The sequence below is a fragment of the Phyllobates terribilis genome, unplaced genomic scaffold, assembly GCF_046119375.1.
Source record: "Phyllobates terribilis strain yellow unplaced genomic scaffold, ASM4611937v1 Scaffold_108__1_contigs__length_5656254, whole genome shotgun sequence".
NCBI classification, from domain to species: Eukaryota; Metazoa; Chordata; class Amphibia; order Anura; family Dendrobatidae; genus Phyllobates; species Phyllobates terribilis.
Genome location: NW_027362868.1, coordinates 2742865 through 2762763, shown reverse-complemented (window position 1 = coordinate 2762763; position 19899 = coordinate 2742865). Strand labels below are relative to the sequence as shown.

The 19899-nt window shown below is 44.1% G+C and overlaps 9 non-coding genes and 2 pseudogenes across 9 annotated transcripts; all 11 read right to left on the bottom strand.

Annotated features, from left to right (window-relative positions):
- Window positions 1-647: 647 nt before the first annotated feature.
- Window positions 648-725, bottom strand: LOC141200977 (U2 spliceosomal RNA; annotated as a pseudogene).
- A 1125-nt stretch (window positions 726-1850) lies between these two features.
- LOC141199801 (U2 spliceosomal RNA) lies at window positions 1851-2041 on the bottom strand. The gene has a single exon (XR_012271545.1). It is a non-coding gene; the product is annotated as a U2 spliceosomal RNA (small nuclear RNA).
- A 1121-nt stretch (window positions 2042-3162) lies between these two features.
- On the bottom strand, window positions 3163-3353 carry LOC141200357 (U2 spliceosomal RNA). The gene has a single exon (XR_012272079.1). It is a non-coding gene; the product is annotated as a U2 spliceosomal RNA (small nuclear RNA).
- Window positions 3354-4475: 1122 nt separating this feature from the next.
- Window positions 4476-4666, bottom strand: LOC141200356 (U2 spliceosomal RNA). Its single transcript, XR_012272078.1, has one exon. It is a non-coding gene; the product is annotated as a U2 spliceosomal RNA (small nuclear RNA).
- Window positions 4667-5784: 1118 nt separating this feature from the next.
- On the bottom strand, window positions 5785-5975 carry LOC141199800 (U2 spliceosomal RNA). The gene has a single exon (XR_012271544.1). It is a non-coding gene; the product is annotated as a U2 spliceosomal RNA (small nuclear RNA).
- Window positions 5976-7100: 1125 nt separating this feature from the next.
- Window positions 7101-7291, bottom strand: LOC141199799 (U2 spliceosomal RNA). Its single transcript, XR_012271543.1, has one exon. It is a non-coding gene; the product is annotated as a U2 spliceosomal RNA (small nuclear RNA).
- Window positions 7292-8411: 1120 nt separating this feature from the next.
- On the bottom strand, window positions 8412-8602 carry LOC141199798 (U2 spliceosomal RNA). Its single transcript, XR_012271542.1, has one exon. It is a non-coding gene; the product is annotated as a U2 spliceosomal RNA (small nuclear RNA).
- A 1121-nt stretch (window positions 8603-9723) lies between these two features.
- LOC141199797 (U2 spliceosomal RNA) lies at window positions 9724-9914 on the bottom strand. Its single transcript, XR_012271540.1, has one exon. It is a non-coding gene; the product is annotated as a U2 spliceosomal RNA (small nuclear RNA).
- A 1122-nt stretch (window positions 9915-11036) lies between these two features.
- On the bottom strand, window positions 11037-11227 carry LOC141199796 (U2 spliceosomal RNA). The gene has a single exon (XR_012271539.1). It is a non-coding gene; the product is annotated as a U2 spliceosomal RNA (small nuclear RNA).
- Window positions 11228-12351: 1124 nt separating this feature from the next.
- On the bottom strand, window positions 12352-12521 carry LOC141200851 (U2 spliceosomal RNA; annotated as a pseudogene).
- Window positions 12522-18990: 6469 nt separating this feature from the next.
- LOC141199794 (U2 spliceosomal RNA) lies at window positions 18991-19181 on the bottom strand. The gene has a single exon (XR_012271537.1). It is a non-coding gene; the product is annotated as a U2 spliceosomal RNA (small nuclear RNA).
- Between the last annotated feature and the right edge of the window lie 718 nt (window positions 19182-19899).

The window sequence follows — 19899 nt, the reverse complement described above, 5'->3', positions numbered from 1 at the left end:
TTCCCAGAACCTCCTGCAGGTGTTCACAGTGGCGAAGGTGACGAAGAAGATCCCCGTCAAGAAGGTCTGGATGCTGAGGGTGTCCGACCTGGAGAAGCCTCGATCCAGCAGCATCTTCTGGCAGAACACGTCCGAGGACATGTCCGGCACCCTCCCATCCACTTCCTTCAGCTTCAGGGCCACCGTCTGCCGCATCCATGGCTCCAGGGCTGGAGCTTCGTGGCGGGGCTTCTGGTTTCCCTTCTGCTGGCCAGTCGTGGAGGCAGAGTCCTTGGGGTCAGAATCGGCTCCTGGCTGGGGCCCTCCTGGCTGTCCCCTGCTCCAGGCTCTTCTTTTCAGCCTTCCTCGCAGCGCTTGCCATGGCTTTCCTCCTGCAGTTACTTCTTGGAGCTGGATCTGGAACTCTTCCCGGAATGGGTGGAGCTATGCAGATTCTTCTCCCTTCGTGTTCTGGACAAATTCCCCGAAAGGTCTTTGTCTCGATGATTTTCTTCCTCGAAGATTCCACAGGACAGCCCGATTCTTCTCCGAGTCTTCGTCTTCTTCTGGATTCTTTAGAGCTTCTTCCTCCCACCGATATCCGCCTTCCTTCTCCGATGTCAGCTGGGCTCCGAAGCTCTTCTCCTTCCGAGTTCGATCGCTCTCGTCAAGTGTAGATCGTAGCTCTTGTGTTCTTAAAAGAACAGATACTACACTTGATCTTAGCCAAAAGGCCGAGAAGCGATAACCAGAATTGGTTTCCGACTACGGTGCCACCCAAGGATTCTGAAAAAGTCCATTTGTGGAGATGGCCACCTGGACTCCCGTTAAGAAGACATGCTGTCAACCTCTAGATCCACATGCCTGCACTTTTTGGCTTGCTGCTGCTGCAATCCACGCGTTTTAGATCTGCATAACTCCACCTCTTTTAGCACAGTACCCTCAACCCCCGGCTGTTCCCACCCGCCTCAACACCGTTGGAAGGGAGGAGAACCAATTAAGGTGGGGGGGGGGGGGGGGGTGGAACGAGCAGCTGTCTACCCTTAGCAGGAGGGTTGCTGATTAATTACCTCTCCTGCTGCTGCTGCTGCTGGCTGTCCAGCAGCAGACTGAAGGTGGCTGCTGCTGTGCGCAGGTATATAAAGGCTCAGAGCCTATTATGACACGCGCAGCCAGCGTTCCATTGCCACATTCCGTCTACTGCAGGCGGGATACCTGGATGGCTGAATGTCACTGAGAAGCTCACAGAGACCGCCATAAGCAACAGTTTAAAAGAATGCCACAGACTAATCAACCAAACTTTTTGGGTTGGTTTCTCTTTTATAGTCTGCAGGCATTAAATGAAAGAAGTCAGTGTTCCAGCAGAGGGAGACAACGTTTCAGAAAAGGCATTGTAGCAAACCAAAAAAGAAATTTTAAGCGCAGCAGAGTAACCAGCTCACATACCTGTTAGCTCAGGTGAGTTTAAAAGGCTGCTGTTGATAACAAGGGCATTTGCTAAATAGATGGTGTGTGTGCAACAATATACTGAAAGGTCAATTATATTGTGCAGCTTATCTCACCACCTGTAGTTATTTAGGTGAAAGCTCCAAAATGCTTGCCTAATATGTCTGTTTATCCAAAAGGAAGTATAGAGGGAGAGCTAGATAGATAGCATTGCATTACATTACATTACATGGCAATGCAATGCACAGTTGCTGAAGTTGAACCAAAATGAGCTTGTCATCTGGCTTCTGCAACTTTTAACATGAAAAATCCAATGAGGAGAAGAAAAGCAAAGCCAAAGAGTCCATCCCAAAATCCGACAAACAAGCAAAATGAACAAAAAGCATTGAATTCAATTCTTTCTGATTTTAGAAACTGCATTAAAGAAGGGGTGCACCGGTCCTGGAGATACTGCAATACCAGGTCAATGCGTGGAGTGGACAGAGCAAGCTCTTTTTCCATCTCCCTGTTCTAAAAATCCATTTAATATATGGTCCCCAGATAGGGGACGTATCAGATATTAAACTGATAAGAACAGATACTACACTTGATCTTAGCCAAAAGGCCGAGAAGCGATAACCAGATTTGGTTTCCGACTACGGTGCCACCCAAGGATTCTGAAAAGTCCATTTGTGGAGATGGCCACCTGGACTCCCGTTAAGAAGACATGCTGTCAACCTCTAGATCCCTCACATGCCTGCACTTTTCGGCTTGCTGCTGCTGCAATCCACGCGTTTTAGATCTGCATAACTCCACCTCTTTTAGCACAGTACCCTCAACCCCCGGCTGTTCCCACCCGCCTCAACACCGTTGGAAGGGAGGAGAACCAATAAAGGCGGGGGGGGGGGTGGAACGAGCAGCTGTCTACCCTTAGCAGGAGGGTTGCTGATTAATTACCTCTCCTGCTGCTGCTGCTGCTGGCTGTCCAGCAGCAGACTGAAGGTGGCTGCTGCTGTGCGCAGGTATATAAAGGCTCAGAGCCTATTATGACACGCGCAGCCAGCGTTCCATTGCCACATTCCGTCTACTGCAGGCGGGATACCTGGATGGCTGAATGTCACTGAGAAGCTCACAGAGACCGCCATAAGCAACAGTTTAAAAGAATGCCACAGACTAATCAACCAAAATTTTTGGGTTGGTTTCTCTTTTATAGTCTGCAGGCATTAAATGAAAGAAGTCAGTGTTCCAGCAGAGGGAGACAACGTTTCAGAAAAGGCATTGTAGCAAACCAAAAAAGAAATTTTAAGCGCAGCAGAGTAACCAGCTCACATACCTGTTAGCTCAGGTGAGTTTAAAAGGCTGCTGTTGATAACAAGGGCATTTGCTAAATAGATGGTGTGTGTGCAACAATATACTGAAAGGTCAATTATATTGTGCAGCTTATCTCACCACCTGTAGTTATTTAGGTGAAAGCTCCAAAATGCTTGCCTAATATGTCTGTTTATCCAAAAGGAAGTATAGAGGGAGAGCTAGATAGATAGCATTGCATTACATTACATTACATGGCAATGCAATGCACAGTTGCTGAAGTTGAACCAAAATGAGCTTGTCATCTGGCTTCTGCAACTTTTAACATGAAAAATCCAATGAGGAGAAGAAAAGCAAAGCCAAAGAGTCCATCCCAAAATCCGACAAACAAGCAAAATGAACAAAAAGCATTGAATTCAATTCTTTCTGATTTTAGAAACTGCATTAAAGAAGGGGTGCACCGGTCCTGGAGATACTGCAATACCAGGTCAATGCGTGGAGTGGACAGAGCAAGCTCTTTTTCCATCTCCCTGTTCTAAAAATCCATTTAATATATGGTCCCCAGATAGGGGACCTATCAGATATTAAACTGATAAGAACAGATACTACACTTGATCTTAGCCAAAAGGCCGAGAAGCGATAACCAGAATTGGTTTCCGACTACGGTGCCACCCAAGGATTCTGAAAAGTCCATTTGTGGAGATGGCCACCTGGACTCCCGTTAAGAAGACATGCTGTCAACCTCTAGATCCCTCACATGCCTGCACTTTTCGGCTTGCTGCTGCTGCAATCCACGCGTTTTAGATCTGCATAACTCCACCTCTTTTAGCACAGTACCCTCAACCCCCGGCTGTTCCCACCCGCCTCAACACCGTTGGAAGGGAGGAGAACCAATTAAGGCGGGGGGGGGGGGTGGAACGAGCAGCTGTCTACCCTTAGCAGGAGGGTTGCTGATTAATTACCTCTCCTGCTGCTGCTGCTGCTGGCTGTCCAGCAGCAGACTGAAGGTGGCTGCTGCTGTGCGCAGGTATATAAAGGCTCAGAGCCTATTATGACACGCGCAGCCAGCGTTCCATTGCCACATTCCGTCTACTGCAGGCGGGATACCTGGATGGCTGAATGTCACTGAGAAGCTCACAGAGACCGCCATAAGCAACAGTTTAAAAGAATGCCACAGACTAATCAACCAAACTTTTTGGGTTGGTTTCTCTTTTATAGTCTGCAGGCATTAAATGAAAGAAGTCAGTGTTCCAGCAGAGGGAGACAACGTTTCAGAAAAGGCATTGTAGCAAACCAAAAAAGAAATTTTAAGCGCAGCAGAGTAACCAGCTCACATACCTGTTAGCTCAGGTGAGTTTAAAAGGCTGCTGTTGATAACAAGGGCATTTGCTAAATAGATGGTGTGTGTGCAACAATATACTGAAAGGTCAATTATATTGTGCAGCTTATCTCACCACCTGTAGTTATTTAGGTGAAAGCTCCAAAATGCTTGCCTAATATGTCTGTTTATCCAAAAGGAAGTATAGAGGGAGAGCTAGATAGATAGCATTGCATTACATTACATTACATGGCAATGCAATGCACAGCTGCTGAAGTTGAACCAAAATGAGCTTGTCATCTGGCTTCTGCAACTTTTAACATGAAAAATCCAATGAGGAGAAGAAAAGCAAAGCCAAAGAGTCCATCCCAAAATCCGACAAACAAGCAAAATGAACAAAAAGCATTGAATTCAATTCTTTCTGATTTTAGAAACTGCATTAAAGAAGGGGTGCACCGGTCCTGGAGATACTGCAATACCAGGTCAATGCGTGGAGTGGACAGAGCAAGCTCTTTTTCCATCTCCCTGTTCTAAAAATCCATTTAATATATGGTCCCCAGATAGGGGACCTATCAGATATTAAACTGATAAGAACAGATACTACACTTGATCTTAGCCAAAAGGCCGAGAAGCGATAACCAGAATTGGTTTCCGACTACGGTGCCACCCAAGGATTCTGAAAAGTCCATTTGTGGAGATGGCCACCTGGACTCCCGTTAAGAAGACATGCTGTCAACCTCTAGATCCCTCACATGCCTGCGCTTTTCGGCTTGCTGCTGCTGCAATCCACGCGTTTTAGATCTGCATAACTCCACCTCTTTTAGCACAGTACCCTCAACCCCCGGCTGTTCCCACCCGCCTCAACACCGTTGGAAGGGAGGAGAACCAATTAAGGCGGGGGGGGGGGTGGAACGAGCAGCTGTCTACCCTTAGCAGGAGGGTTGCTGATTAATTACCTCTCCTGCTGCTGCTGCTGGCTGTCCAGCAGCAGACTGAAGGTGGCTGCTGCTGTGCGCAGGTATATAAAGGCTCAGAGCCTATTATGACACGCGCAGCCAGCGTTCCATTGCCACATTCCGTCTACTGCAGGCGGGATACCTGGATGGCTGAATGTCACTGAGAAGCTCACAGAGACCGCCATAAGCAACAGTTTAAAAGAATGCCACAGACTAATCAACCAAACTTTTTGGGTTGGTTTCTCTTTTATAGTCTGCAGGCATTAAATGAAAGAAGTCAGTGTTCCAGCAGAGGGAGACAACGTTTCAGAAAAGGCATTGTAGCAAACCAAAAAAGAAATTTTAAGCGCAGCAGAGTAACCAGCTCACATACCTGTTAGCTCAGGTGAGTTTAAAAGGCTGCTGTTGATAACAAGGGCATTTGCTAAATAGATGGTGTGTGTGCAACAATATACTGAAAGGTCAATTATATTGTGCAGCTTATCTCACCACCTGTAGTTATTTAGGTGAAAGCTCCAAAATGCTTGCCTAATATGTCTGTTTATCCAAAAGGAAGTATAGAGGGAGAGCTAGATAGATAGCATTGCATTACATTACATTACATGGCAATGCAATGCACAGTTGCTGAAGTTGAACCAAAATGAGCTTGTCATCTGGCTTCTGCAACTTTTAACATGAAAAATCCAATGAGGAGAAGAAAAGCAAAGCCAAAGAGTCCATCCCAAAATCCGACAAACAAGCAAAATGAACAAAAAGCATTGAATTCAATTCTTTCTGATTTTAGAAACTGCATTAAAGAAGGGGTGCACCGGTCCTGGAGATACTGCAATACCAGGTCAATGCGTGGAGTGGACAGAGCAAGCTCTTTTTCCATCTCCCTGTTCTAAAAATCCATTTAATATATGGTCCCCAGATAGGGGACGTATCAGATATTAAACTGATAAGAACAGATACTACACTTGATCTTAGCCAAAAGGCCGAGAAGCGATAACCAGAATTGGTTTCCGACTACGGTGCCACCCAAGGATTCTGAAAAGTCCATTTGTGGAGATGGCCACCTGGACTCCCGTTAAGAAGACATGCTGTCAACCTCTAGATCCCTCACATGCCTGCACTTTTCGGCTTGCTGCTGCTTCAATCCACGCGTTTTAGATCTGCATAACTCCACCTCTTTTAGCACAGTACCCTTAACCCCCGGCTGTTCCCACCCGCCTCAACACCGTTGGAAGGGAGGAGAACCAATTAAGGCGGGGGGGGGGGGTGGAACAAGCAGCTGTCTACCCTTAGCAGGAGGGTTGCTGATTAATTACCTCTCCTGCTGCTGCTGCTGCTGCTGGCTGTCCAGCAGCAGACTGAAGGTGGCTGCTGCTGTGCGCAGGTATATAAAGGCTCAGAGCCTATTATGACACGCGCAGCCAGCGTTCCATTGCCACATTCCGTCTACTGCAGGCGGGATACCTGGATGGCTGAATGTCACTGAGAAGCTCACAGAGACCGCCATAAGCAACAGTTTAAAAGAATGCCACAGACTAATCAACCAAACTTTTTGGGTTGGTTTCTCTTTTATAGTCTGCAGGCATTAAATGAAAGAAGTCAGTGTTCCAGCAGAGGGAGACAACGTTTCAGAAAAGGCATTGTAGCAAACCAAAAAAGAAATTTTAAGCGCAGCAGAGTAACCAGCTCACATACCTGTTAGCTCAGGTGAGTTTAAAAGGCTGCTGTTGATAACAAGGGCATTTGCTAAATAGATGGTGTGTGTGCAACAATATACTGAAAGGTCAATTATATTGTGCAGCTTATCTCACCACCTGTAGTTATTTAGGTGAAAGCTCCAAAATGCTTGCCTAATATGTCTGTTTATCCAAAAGGAAGTATAGAGGGAGAGCTAGATAGATAGCATTGCATTACATTACATTACATGGCAATGCAATGCACAGTTGCTGAAGGTGAACCAAAATGAGCTTGTCATCTGGCTTCTGCAACTTTTAACATGAAAAATCCAATGAGGAGAAGAAAAGCAAAGCCAAAGAGTCCATCCCAAAATCCGACAAACAAGCAAAATGAACAAAAAGCATTGAATTCAATTCTTTCTGATTTTAGAAACTGCATTAAAGAAGGGGTGCACCGGTCCTGGAGATACTGCAATACCAGGTCAATGCGTGGAGTGGACAGAGCAAGCTCTTTTTCCATCTCCCTGTTCTAAAAATCCATTTAATATATGGTCCCCAGATAGGGGACGTATCAGATATTAAACTGATAAGAACAGATACTACACTTGATCTTAGCCAAAAGGCCGAGAAGCGATAACCAGAATTGGTTTCCGACTACGGTGCCACCCAAGGATTCTGAAAAGTCCATTTGTGGAGATGGCCACCTGGACTCCCGTTAAGAAGACATGCTGTCAACCTCTAGATCCCTCACATGCCTGCACTTTTCGGCTTGCTGCTGCTGCAATCCACGCGTTTTAGATCTGCATAACTCCACCTCTTTTAGCACAGTACCCTCAACCCCCGGCTGTTCCCACCCGCCTCAACACCGTTGGAAGGGAGGAGAACCAATTAAGGCGGGGGGGGGGTGGAACGAGCAGCTGTCTACCCTTAGCAGGAGGGTTGCTGATTAATTACCTCTCCTGCTGCTGCTGCTGCTGGCTGTCCAGCAGCAGACTGAAGGTGGCTGCTGCTGTGCGCAGGTATATAAAGGCTCAGAGCCTATTATGACACGCGCAGCCAGCGTTCCATTGCCACATTCCGTCTACTGCAGGCGGGATACCTGGATGGCTGAATGTCACTGAGAAGCTCACAGAGACCGCCATAAGCAACAGTTTAAAAGAATGCCACAGACTAATCAACCAAACTTTTTGGGTTGGTTTCTCTTTTATAGTCTGCAGGCATTAAATGAAAGAAGTCAGTGTTCCAGCAGAGGGAGACAACGTTTCAGAAAAGGCATTGTAGCAAACCAAAAAAGAAATTTTAAGCGCAGCAGAGTAACCAGCTCACATACCTGTTAGCTCAGGTGAGTTTAAAAGGCTGCTGTTGATAACAAGGGCATTTGCTAAATAGATGGTGTGTGTGCAACAATATACTGAAAGGTCAATTATATTGTGCAGCTTATCTCACCACCTGTAGTTATTTAGGTGAAAGCTCCAAAATGCTTGCCTAATATGTCTGTTTATCCAAAAGGAAGTATAGAGGGAGAGCTAGATAGATAGCATTGCATTACATTACATTACATGGCAATGCAATGCACAGTTGCTGAAGTTGAACCAAAATGAGCTTGTCATCTGGCTTCTGCAACTTTTAACATGAAAAATCCAATGAGGAGAAGAAAAGCAAAGCCAAAGAGTCCATCCCAAAATCCGACAAACAAGCAAAATGAACAAAAAGCATTGAATTCAATTCTTTCTGATTTTAGAAACTGCATTAAAGAAGGGGTGCACCGGTCCTGGAGATACTGCAATACCAGGTCAATGCGTGGAGTGGACAGAGCAAGCTCTTTTTCCATCTCCCTGTTCTAAAAATCCATTTAATATATGGTCCCCAGATAGGGGACGTATCAGATATTAAACTGATAAGAACAGATACTACACTTGATCTTAGCCAAAAGGCCGAGAAGCGATAACCAGAATTGGTTTCCGACTACGGTGCCACCCAAGGATTCTGAAAAGTCCATTTGTGGAGATGGCCACCTGGACTCCCGTTAAGAAGACATGCTGTCAACCTCTAGATCCCTCACATGCCTGCACTTTTCGGCCTGCTGCTGCTGCAATCCACGCGTTTTAGATCTGCATAACTCCACCTCTTTTAGCACAGTACCCTCAACCCCCGGCTGTTCCCACCCGCCTCAACACCGTTGGAAGGGAGGAGAAATAATTAAGGCGGGGGGGGGGGTGGAACGAGCAGCTGTCTACCCTTAGCAGGAGGGTTGCTGATTAATTACCTCTCCTGCTGCTGCTGCTGCTGGCTGTCCAGCAGCAGACTGAAGGTGGCTGCTGCTGTGCGCAGGTATATAAAGGCTCAGAGCCTATTATGACACGCGCAGCCAGCGTTCCATTGCCACATTCCGTCTACTGCAGGCGGGATACCTGGATGGCTGAATGTCACTGAGAAGCTCACAGAGACCGCCATAAGCAACAGTTTAAAAGAATGCCACAGACTAATCAACCAAACTTTTTGGGTTGGTTTCTCTTTTATAGTCTGCAGGCATTAAATGAAAGAAGTCAGTGTTCCAGCAGAGGGAGACAACGTTTCAGAAAAGGCATTGTAGCAAACCAAAAAAGAAATTTTAAGCGCAGCAGAGTAACCAGCTCACATACCTGTTAGCTCAGGTGAGTTTAAAAGGCTGCTGTTGATAACAAGGGCATTTGCTAAATAGATGGTGTGTGTGCAACAATATACTGAAAGGTCAATTATATTGTGCAGCTTATCTCACCACCTGTAGTTATTTAGGTGAAAGCTCCAAAATGCTTGCCTAATATGTCTGTTTATCCAAAAGGAAGTATAGAGGGAGAGCTAGATAGATTGCATTGCATTACATTACATTACATGGCAATGCAATGCACAGTTGCTGAAGTTGAACCAAAATGAGCTTGTCATCTGGCTTCTGCAACTTTTAACATGAAAAATCCAATGAGGAGAAGAAAAGCAAAGCCAAAGAGTCCATCCCAAAATCCGACAAACAAGCAAAATGAACAAAAAGCATTGAATTCAATTCTTTCTGATTTTAGAAACTGCATTAAAGAAGGGGTGCACCGGTCCTGGAGATACTGCAATACCAGGTCAATGCGTGGAGTGGACAGAGCAAGCTCTTTTTCCATCTCCCTGTTCTAAAAATCCATTTAATATATGGTCCCCAGATAGGGGACGTATCAGATATTAAACTGATAAGAACAGATACTACACTTGATCTTAGCCAAAAGGCCGAGAAGCGATAACCAGAATTGGTTTCCGACTACGGTGCCACCCAAGGATTCTGAAAAGTCCATTTGTGGAGATGGCCACCTGGACTCCCGTTAAGAAGACATGCTGTCAACCTCTAGATCCCTCACATGCCTGCACTTTTTGGCTTGCTGCTGCTGCAATCCACGCGTTTTAGATCTGCATAACTCCACCTCTTTTAGCACAGTACCCTCAACCCCCGGCTGTTCCCACCCGCCTCAACACCGTTGGAAGGGAGGAGAACCAATTAAGGCGGGGGGGGGGGGTGGAACGAGCAGCTGTCTACCCTTAGCAGGAGGGTTGCTGATTAATTATCTCTCCTACTGCTGCTGCTGCTGGCTGTCCAGCAGCAGACTGAAGGTGGCTGCTGCTGTGCGCAGGTATATAAAGGCTCAGAGCCTATTATGACACGCGCAGCCAGCGTTCCATTGCCACATTCCGTCTACTGCAGGCGGGATACCTGGATGGCTGAATGTCACTGAGAAGCTCACAGAGACCGCCATAAGCAACAGTTTAAAAGAATGCCACAGACTAATCAACCAAACTTTTTGGGTTGGTTTCTCTTTTATAGTCTGCAGGCATTAAATGAAAGAAGTCAGTGTTCCAGCAGAGGGAGACAACGTTTCAGAAAAGGCATTGTAGCAAACCAAAAAAGAAATTTTAAGCGCAGCAGAGTAACCAGCTCACATACCTGTTAGCTCAGGTGAGTTTAAAAGGCTGCTGTTGATAACAAGGGCATTTGCTAAATAGATGGTGTGTGTGCAACAATATACTGAAAGGTCAATTATATTGTGCAGCTTATCTCACCACCTGTAGTTATTTAGGTGAAAGCTCCAAAATGCTTGCCTAATATGTCTGTTTATCCAAAAGGAAGTATAGAGGGAGAGCTAGATAGATAGCATTGCATTACATTACATTACATGGCAATGCAATGCACAGTTGCTGAAGTTGAACCAAAATGAGCTTGTCATCTGGCTTCTGCAACTTTTAACATGAAAAATCCAATGAGGAGAAGAAAAGCAAAGCCAAAGAGTCCATCCCAAAATCCGACAAACAAGCAAAATGAACAAAAAGCATTGAATTCAATTCTTTCTGATTTTAGAAACTGCATTAAAGAAGGGGTGCACCGGTCCTGGAGATACTGCAATACCAGGTCAATGCGTGGAGTGGACAGAGCAAGCTCTTTTTCCATCTCCCTGTTCTAAAAATCCATTTAATATATGGTCCCCAGATAGGGGACGTATCAGATATTAAACTGATAAGAACAGATACTACACTTGATCTTAGCCAAAAGGCCGAGAAGCGATAACCAGAATTGGTTTCCGACTACGGTGCCACCCAAGGATTCTGAAAAGTCCATTTGTGGAGATGGCCACCTGGACTCCCGTTAAGAAGACATGCTGTCAACCTCTAGATCCCTCACATGCCTGCACTTTTCGGCTTGCTGCTGCTGCAATCCACGCGTTTTAGATCTGCATAACTCCACCTCTTTTAGCACAGTACCCTCAACCCCCGGCTGTTCCCACCCGCCTCAACACCGTTGGAAGGGAGGAGAACCAATTAAGGCGGGGGGGGGGGTGGAACGAGCAGCTGTCTACCCTTAGCAGGAGGGTTGCTGATTAATTACCTCTCCTGCTGCTGCTGCTGCTGCTGGCTGTCCAGCAGCAGACTGAAGGTGGCTGCTGCTGTGCGCAGGTATATAAAAGCTCAGAGCCTATTATGACACGCGCAGCCAGCGTTCCATTGCCACATTCCGTCTACTGCAGGCGGGATACCTGGATGGCTGAATGTCACTGAGAAGCTCACAGAGACCGCCATAAGCAACAGTTTAAAAGAATGCCACAGACTAATCAACCAAACTTTTTGGGTTGGTTTCTCTTTTATAGTCTGCAGGCATTAAATGAAAGAAGTCAGTGTTCCAGCAGAGGGAGACAACGTTTCAGAAAAGGCATTGTAGCAAACCAAAAAAGAAATTTTAAGCGCAGCAGAGTAACCAGCTCACATACCTGTTAGCTCAGGTGAGTTTAAAAGGCTGCTGTTGATAACAAGGGCATTTGCTAAATAGATGGTGTGTGTGCAACAATATACTGAAAGGTCAATTATATTGTGCAGCTTATCTCACCACCTGTAGTTATTTAGGTGAAAGCTCCAAAATGCTTGCCTAATATGTCTGTTTATCCAAAAGGAAGTATAGAGGGAGAGCTAGATAGATAGCATTGCATTACATTACATTACATGGCAATGCAATGCACAGTTGCTGAAGTTGAACCAAAATGAGCTTGTCATCTGGCTTCTGCAACTTTTAACATGAAAAATCCAATGAGGAGAAGAAAAGCAAAGCCAAAGAGTCCATCCCAAAATCCGACAAACAAGCAAAATGAACAAAAAGCATTGAATTCAATTCTTTCTGATTTTAGAAACTGCATTAAAGAAGGGGTGCACCGGTCCTGGAGATACTGCAATACCAGGTCAATGCGTGGAGTGGACAGAGCAAGCTCTTTTTCCATCTCCCTGTTCTAAAAATCCATTTAATATATGGTCCCCAGATAGGGGACGTATCAGATATTAAACTGATAAGAACAGATTTTTTTGACTTGGAATGTACCCAAACATAGGCACACCCGTTTATTGGATAAAACTTAATTACAATACATTAGATATGAACATAAAATCATTACATTTTAAAATACATTCGTACATAAATTGATTTCAGTTCAATAAGGCAATAAAATTACATTAAAATACAGACAATGTGTTTAGATTGCTGTGTTCCATTCTTTTACCAGCCATTGTTTTGATAAAATTACATTTCTCTTTTTATCCAATAAATAATACATATACATTTCACTGAAAGCCAACTCTAAAACATCTTTCACAGATAAAACATCGTGTTTAAAAAGAAGGATGTTCCTGGCCTTCCATAGAGCTTCTTTGATGGTACTGATTGTCTTCCATGCGATGATCCTCTTGCTGGCGTTGGGGCACTCCACACGACCAAATAAGACAGTTTCAAAAGTAAGATCCTTAATGTTTGTCATTTTTTGAAGCAAGGGAAATATTGTAGTCCATGTTTGTCGTGCAAAGTGACAAGTCCATAAAACATGTAAAACAGTCTCATCTCCGAGGCATCTTTGTCTTGGACATCTGGCAGTTCTCACGAGTCCTCTTCGGTGTTGGAATGCCCGACATGGAAGACAATCATGCACACAGCTCCAGGCCAGGTCCTTCTGGGAATTAAAAAGATAGGGTTCATTAATAACTTTCCATATGTCAGTACATTTATTATCATTAAAATTCCCAATCTGTACAATTGATTCCTTTTGTTTGAAACCATTTAAAATCATTTTGCTATCTCTTAAGTCTTCTGCACTTTTCCCTTTTAAGTCATACGTGTTTACAATAGTTCCTAAAATCTTATAGCTTTCTGGTGTATTAAGAGCATATGGGGAACTTAAAACTGTTTCAAACCATCCATGACGTTTCATAAAATAACCTGTGTTAAAACGGATAAAATATGACCAATAACTATTTTTCGACAGTGCATTAAAACATAAAACAAAAAATCTTATTAAAACAAAAGCTCTAAAATCGGGGAAATCTTTACCGCCTTTCTCTTTAGGCTTGACCACTAACTCTCTTTTCAATTTCTCCATCTTGGAGCTCCAGAAAAAAGTGAAACAAGCTTTGATTATTTTCGTAAAGGTATGTGTGGGGGGGGGGGAACACCAAACTTAAGTACAATAACAAAGGCACAATTACCATTTTTATAACTAGTACCTTCCCTTCCATTGTTAATTTCCTCAACCTCCACATACATAGTTTTTGATTTACCTTTTGTGCCACAAGATCCCAGCTTTCTTTACCTTTGTTTGTTTCGTTAAAAATCACACCTAGAATCTTTACAGAGTCACATTCAGGAACCGGTACATCATTTAAAATCATATTCCCCACATTTAAAATACAGCTTTTATTAAAATTTACTTTAAAACCAGATCCACCACAGAAGTATTCCACTTGCCGTAGTGTTTTCCGGATAGACAGGGCATCTTTACATGTTATGGCTACATCATCCATATATCCAGTAACTTTTGCTTCTAGCCCTCCCCCACCTGGCAAATGGACGCCTCGGATTTGCTTGTCTCTCCTTAAGACACTGAGTAGGGGTTCAAGGGCACAAATAAATAACAAGGGGGACAGAGGGCAACCTTGTTTTACACCAGAATTTAAAAACACATCACTTGTCTTAAAACCATTTACTAAAACCTTACTAGTGCAACCATGATAAAATGCTTTGAGAGAGCATAAAAAACCTTCTGGTATACCCATTTTAGCTAAAACATTAAAAAGGAATTGGTGTGACACTCTATCAAATGCTTTTTCAAAGTCGAGAGACAGGACCGCCAGCTTATTTCCCCTCGACTTTGTGTCATCTATTACATCTTTGATTAGATTCAAATTTTCCCAAACACTCCTTCCTGGTATGCCACACACTTGGTTTGGGTGGATTATGTTACCTATTACCTTTTTAAGTCTATTTGCACAAATTTTTGCCATTATTTTGTAATCACAATTTAGAAGGGTGATAGGTCTCCAATTTCTTAGTTGCGTTTTGTCTTCCTTTTTGTATATAAGGGAGACCTCACCTTTCTTCCAGGAGTTCGGTAGGGTTTTTGTATTAAAACCTCACTAAAAACATAAAATAAATCCTCCTGTAAAATATCATAAAAAACCTTATAAAATTCTATGGGTATACCATCAGGCCCCGGTACTTTACCAGACTTAAAGCTTCTTATGGTCTCAGATATCTCATCTTCAGTTAGACTCTGTAATAAAACATCTTGTGAGACAGGGTCTAAAACAGTTGTAATTTCATCCAAAGTACTTTTCATAAAATGGTCATCAACAGATTTTGTGTTAAAAAGCTCGGAATAAAATTCATGCACTTTAGCTAAAATACCCTCTATGTCTTGTTTACCTTCCATTGATTCAATAAAAACACGATTTTTCACCATACATTTAAAAAAATATCGTGAACAGGTTTCATTATTTTCAACATGTTGGACCTTTGCATGGAAAATTAACTCTTTACCTCTCTGTTCCAAGGTATGCTGAATTTCACTTTTTAAGTCACTAATTTGTTTATCTACTTCAATCTCATGGCTCTTCAATTTATATAAGGTCTCCAATCTAGTGTTGAGTTGCCAATAAAATTCTCTTTTCTCTCTAGCTTTCTGGACCCCAACCTTCATAAAAAAATCTCTTATGTTCTTTTTCATCTTTTCCCACCACCTACTTATAGGGATATGGGGGTCTCTTATTTTTTTAAAATGTAAATAAAATTCAGTAAAATCAGATAAAACTTGGGGGTCTTCTAAAAGGGAAATGTTTAACTTCCAGGTACCTTTTCCTTTTTTCTTAAAATCATTACATTTCACATAAAAGGATAAAAGTTTGTGATCAGAAAAAACATTAGATAAAAGCTCACATTTAAAAGGCAATACATTTTTAGAGCAGAAAATAAAATCAATCCTGGAGCTACAATTCACGTTGCTCCAGGTTACCCATTCCTCTGCAGGCAAGTCTTTATTACACTCCTTAAAAACATCTGTTAAATTAAAATCTTGTATGACATTTTTTAACATAAAAGACGTTTTATCATAATTCCTACTTGTGGAGCTTGAGAACCTTTTTTCTCCACCTAAAATGCAGTTAAAATCTCCTGATAAAATAAGAGGGACAGAATCATTAATAAATAAGGGTAACATATTCAACATATCAGCTCTTTCTTGCTTATCTGTGGCTCCATAAAAGTTTAAAAATTGCCATTTAAAACCATCAATAAAAGCTTTTACTAATAAAATTCTACCTGGTAAAACCTCTTGAACAGAGTCAATAAAAACATTCCCTTTAAAAAGAATGGCGACCCCTGCTGACCTGGACCCGTTTGATCCTGACCATACTGAGGGTCCATGTGCCCAATCAGTCTCATATTCTGTATAATTTAAACTGTGTGGGATGCAGCATTCCTGTAAAAAGAAAACTGTAGCTGTTAGAGAGGATAAAAAATCAAAGAGAGCAACTCTTCTGGTCTTAGTTTTCAACCCTCTAGCGTTAAGAGAAAAACCACTAATCCCTGCCATAAGAGAAAAAAAGGAAATTTAGCATTCTTTCAAACTCTTACCTCAGCTGGTTTATATTTCTATTCCAGGAGATGAGGGATCATTGATCGTCAACAGAGAGCCCGTCACGGAGGACTCCTCATCTGTTAGTGTCCCAGACCGTAGACCTCCCAGGATATACTCTTGTTCCATTCTGTCCAACTCTGCTTGGTCGTATTGCCTGCCTCTTTGCTCACGAACCCCCATTTGGACCCCTATCGAGGCACCATCTGGGGGAATCGTATCGAGCACATGCGTCTCAGACGTTGACCACTTATTTTCAGGAGTTTCCAGGATCACTGAGTCAGCCATCTCCATCTCCCCCTCCATTTCTGAAGGGGGTGGGACATTGGCAACCTCCTCACCCTGTAAAGGCACCGTTTGAGGTTTCCCACTTCCATCCGGGGGTTCCGGTGGGGGTACTTCCTTAGGTGCCCTATCCACTCCGTGCAGCCTGCGTTTTTTTGGCCCAGACTGTTCGCGCCCTTGAGTATTCCCAGGAGGATTCGAAGGTGAGGATTGGCCTGTAGCACCCACCCTCGGTCCCTCCGCAGGGGTTTCTGTTTGTGGGTTACCACGCCGTTCCCTCTTTTGCTTCGAGTTTCCAACAGTACACCATGGCTCACCATCCTCGGTCGGTATTTCCATACTCTCCCCCTCATTCTCCTCCGCGGGCTTGTCCGAACCAGCCGAGGGTTGGTCAGGGGGTGAGGGCTTTTCTGGTTCAGGGGGTGAAGGTCTCTCTGTTTGCCCAGCTTGAGCTCTCTTTGAGGTATTCCTAAAAGGACAATGAGAAAAAGCATGACCTCTGGAAACACAGTTGCTACAAAAAATTCCAGTTGTACAATTTTCAGTTTTATGGTCTTTGCTCCCACAGGCTACACAAGTAATGTCACAGTTAGAATGGCCGTATTTTTTGCATTTCCTACAGAATGCTGGCATCCCATTAAAAAAGAGGTCACCATTCGTGTTTCCAATTCTAAAACGTGCTGGGGGAAGTCTTATACCCCCCGGACTTGAAGGGTCCTTAATACATGTCACCGTAAATTTCCACTTACACGCCCAAACTCCGCACTCATTCATAACTTTTCCATGGCTTACCACTTTGCTGAAATAATTGGATAAAAATGAAATAACATCGCTTTCTTTTGTATAAGGAGAGTAAATTTTAACAATTACAGTTTTTATCACATCTAATTCATGTTCGACAATTTTAACACCTTTAAAGATTGGCTTTCTCTGGTAAATTATATCAGGATCATTCATTTTACGGCAAAAATCTTGGTGGATACCTTTTTCAGTGAATGTGACATCGTATACACCACGCTTTGGGTAGTCTTGGATTGCCAGGATCTCGGATTTCTGGATTGAAAAAAATTTCACAAGAAGATCATCCACAATAAAACGTAAACCTCTGTTATCTTTACCTCCCTCATGGAAGTAAAACCGCACCGTATGCCGTAACCGGGCATAGGTCGGAATTTCACCTGGATCTGAATCCATGGTGAAACAAGGATTTCCGCAACAGGAAAATGGGGATTTCCGCAACCAATAATGGGGGATTTCCGCAACTAAGGAGTCGCTGAACAATCCTAGGACTGTACAGCTGGGATCGCAACCCGTTGCCCAGGGACTAAGCCCACCTCCTTATAGCAGCAAGGGCCTAAGCCCCACTACAAGAGTGGGACCCGAACCCAAGGCCAAGAGGCGGGGTACCCCAGGCACCTTCCAACTACAACCAATGCCAGTAAAACCAACACTAGATCGCAGCCAAAAGGCCGAGAAGCGATAACCAGAATTGGTTTCCGACTACGGTGCCACCCAAGGATTCTGAAAAGTCCATTTGTGGAGATGGCCACCTGGACTCCCGTTAAGAAGACATGCTGTCAACCTCTAGATCCCTCACATGCCTGCACTTTTCGGCTTGCTGCTGCTGCAATCCACGCGTTTTAGATCTGCATAACTCCACCTCTTTTAGCACAGTACCCTCAACCCCCGGCTGTTCCCACCCGCCTCAACACCGTTGGAAGGGAGGAGAACCAATTAAGGCGGGGGGGGGGGGTGGAACGAGCAGCTGTCTACCCTTAGCAGGAGGGTTGCTGATTAATTACCTCTCCTGCTGCTGCTGCTGCTGGCTGTCCAGCAGCAGACTGAAGGTGGCTGCTGCTGTGCGCAGGTATCTAAAGGCTCAGAGCCTATTATGACACGCGCAGCCAGCGTTCCATTGCCACATTCCGTCTACTGCAGGCGGGATACCTGGATGGCTGAATGTCACTGAGAAGCTCACAGAGACCGCCATAAGCAACAGTTTAAAAGAATGCCACAGACTAATCAACCAAACTTTTTGGGTTGGTTTCTCTTTTATAGTCTGCAGGCATTAAATGAAAGAAGTCAGTGTTCCAGCAGAGGGAGACAACGTTTCAGAAAAGGCATTGTAGCAAACCAAAAAAGAAATTTTAAGCGCAGCAGAGTAACCAGCTCACATACCTGTTAGCTCAGGTGAGTTTAAAAGGCTGCTGTTGATAACAAGGGCTTTTGCTAAATAGATGGTGTGTGTGCAACAATATACTGAAAGGTCAATTATATTGTGCAGCTTATCTCACCACCTGTAGTTATTTAGGTGAAAGCTCCAAAATGCTTGCCTAATATGTCTGTTTATCCAAAAGGAAGTATAGAGGGAGAGCTAGATAGATAGCATTGCATTACATTACATTACATGGCAATGCAATGCACAGTTGCTGAAGTTGAACCAAAATGAGCTTGTCATCTGGCTTCTGCAACTTTTAACATGAAAAATCCAATGAGGAGAAGAAAAGCAAAGCCAAAGAGTCCATCCCAAAATCCGACAAACAAGCAAAATGAACAAAAAGCATTGAATTCAATTCTTTCTGATTTTAGAAACTGCATTAAAGAAGGGGTGCACCGGTCCTGGAGATACTGCAATACCAGGTCAATGCGTGGAGTGGACAGAGCAAGCTCTTTTTCCATCTCCCTGTTCTAAAAATCCATTTAATATATGGTCCCCAGATAGGGGACGTATCAGATATTAAACTGATAAGAACAGATACTACACTTGATCTTAGCCAAAAGGCCGAGAAGCGATAACCAGAATTGGTTTCCGACTACGGTGCCACCCAAGGATTCTGAAAAGTCCATTTGTGGAGATGGCCACCTGGACTCCCGTTAAGAAGACATGCTGTCAACCTCTAGATCCCTCACATGCCTGCACTTTTCGGCTTGCTGCTGCTGCAATCCACGCGTTTTAGATCTGCATAACTCCACCTCTTTTAGCACAGTACCCTCAACCCCCGGCTGTTCCCACCCGCCTCAACACCGTTGGAAGGGAGGAGAACCAATTAAGGCGGGGGGGGGTGTGGAACGAGCAGCTGTCTACCCTTAGCAGGAGGGTTGCTGATTAATTACCTCTCCTGCTGCTGCTGCTGCTGGCTGTCCAGCAGCAGACTGAAGGTGGCTGCTGCTGTGCGCAGGTATATAAAGGCTCAGAGCCTATTATGACACGCGCAGCCAGCGTTCCATTGCCACATTCCGTCTACTGCAGGCGGGATACCTGGATGGCTGAATGTCACTGAGAAGCTCACAGAGACCGCCATAAGCAACAGTTTAAAAGAATGCCACAGACTAATCAACCAAACTTTTTGGGTTGGTTTCTCTTTTATAGTCTGCAGGCATTAAATGAAAGAAGTCAGTGTTCCAGCAGAGGGAGACAACGTTTCAGAAAAGGCATTGTAGCAAACCAAAAAAGAAATTTTAAGCGCAGCAGAGTAACCAGCTCACATACCTGTTAGCTCAGGTGAGTTTAA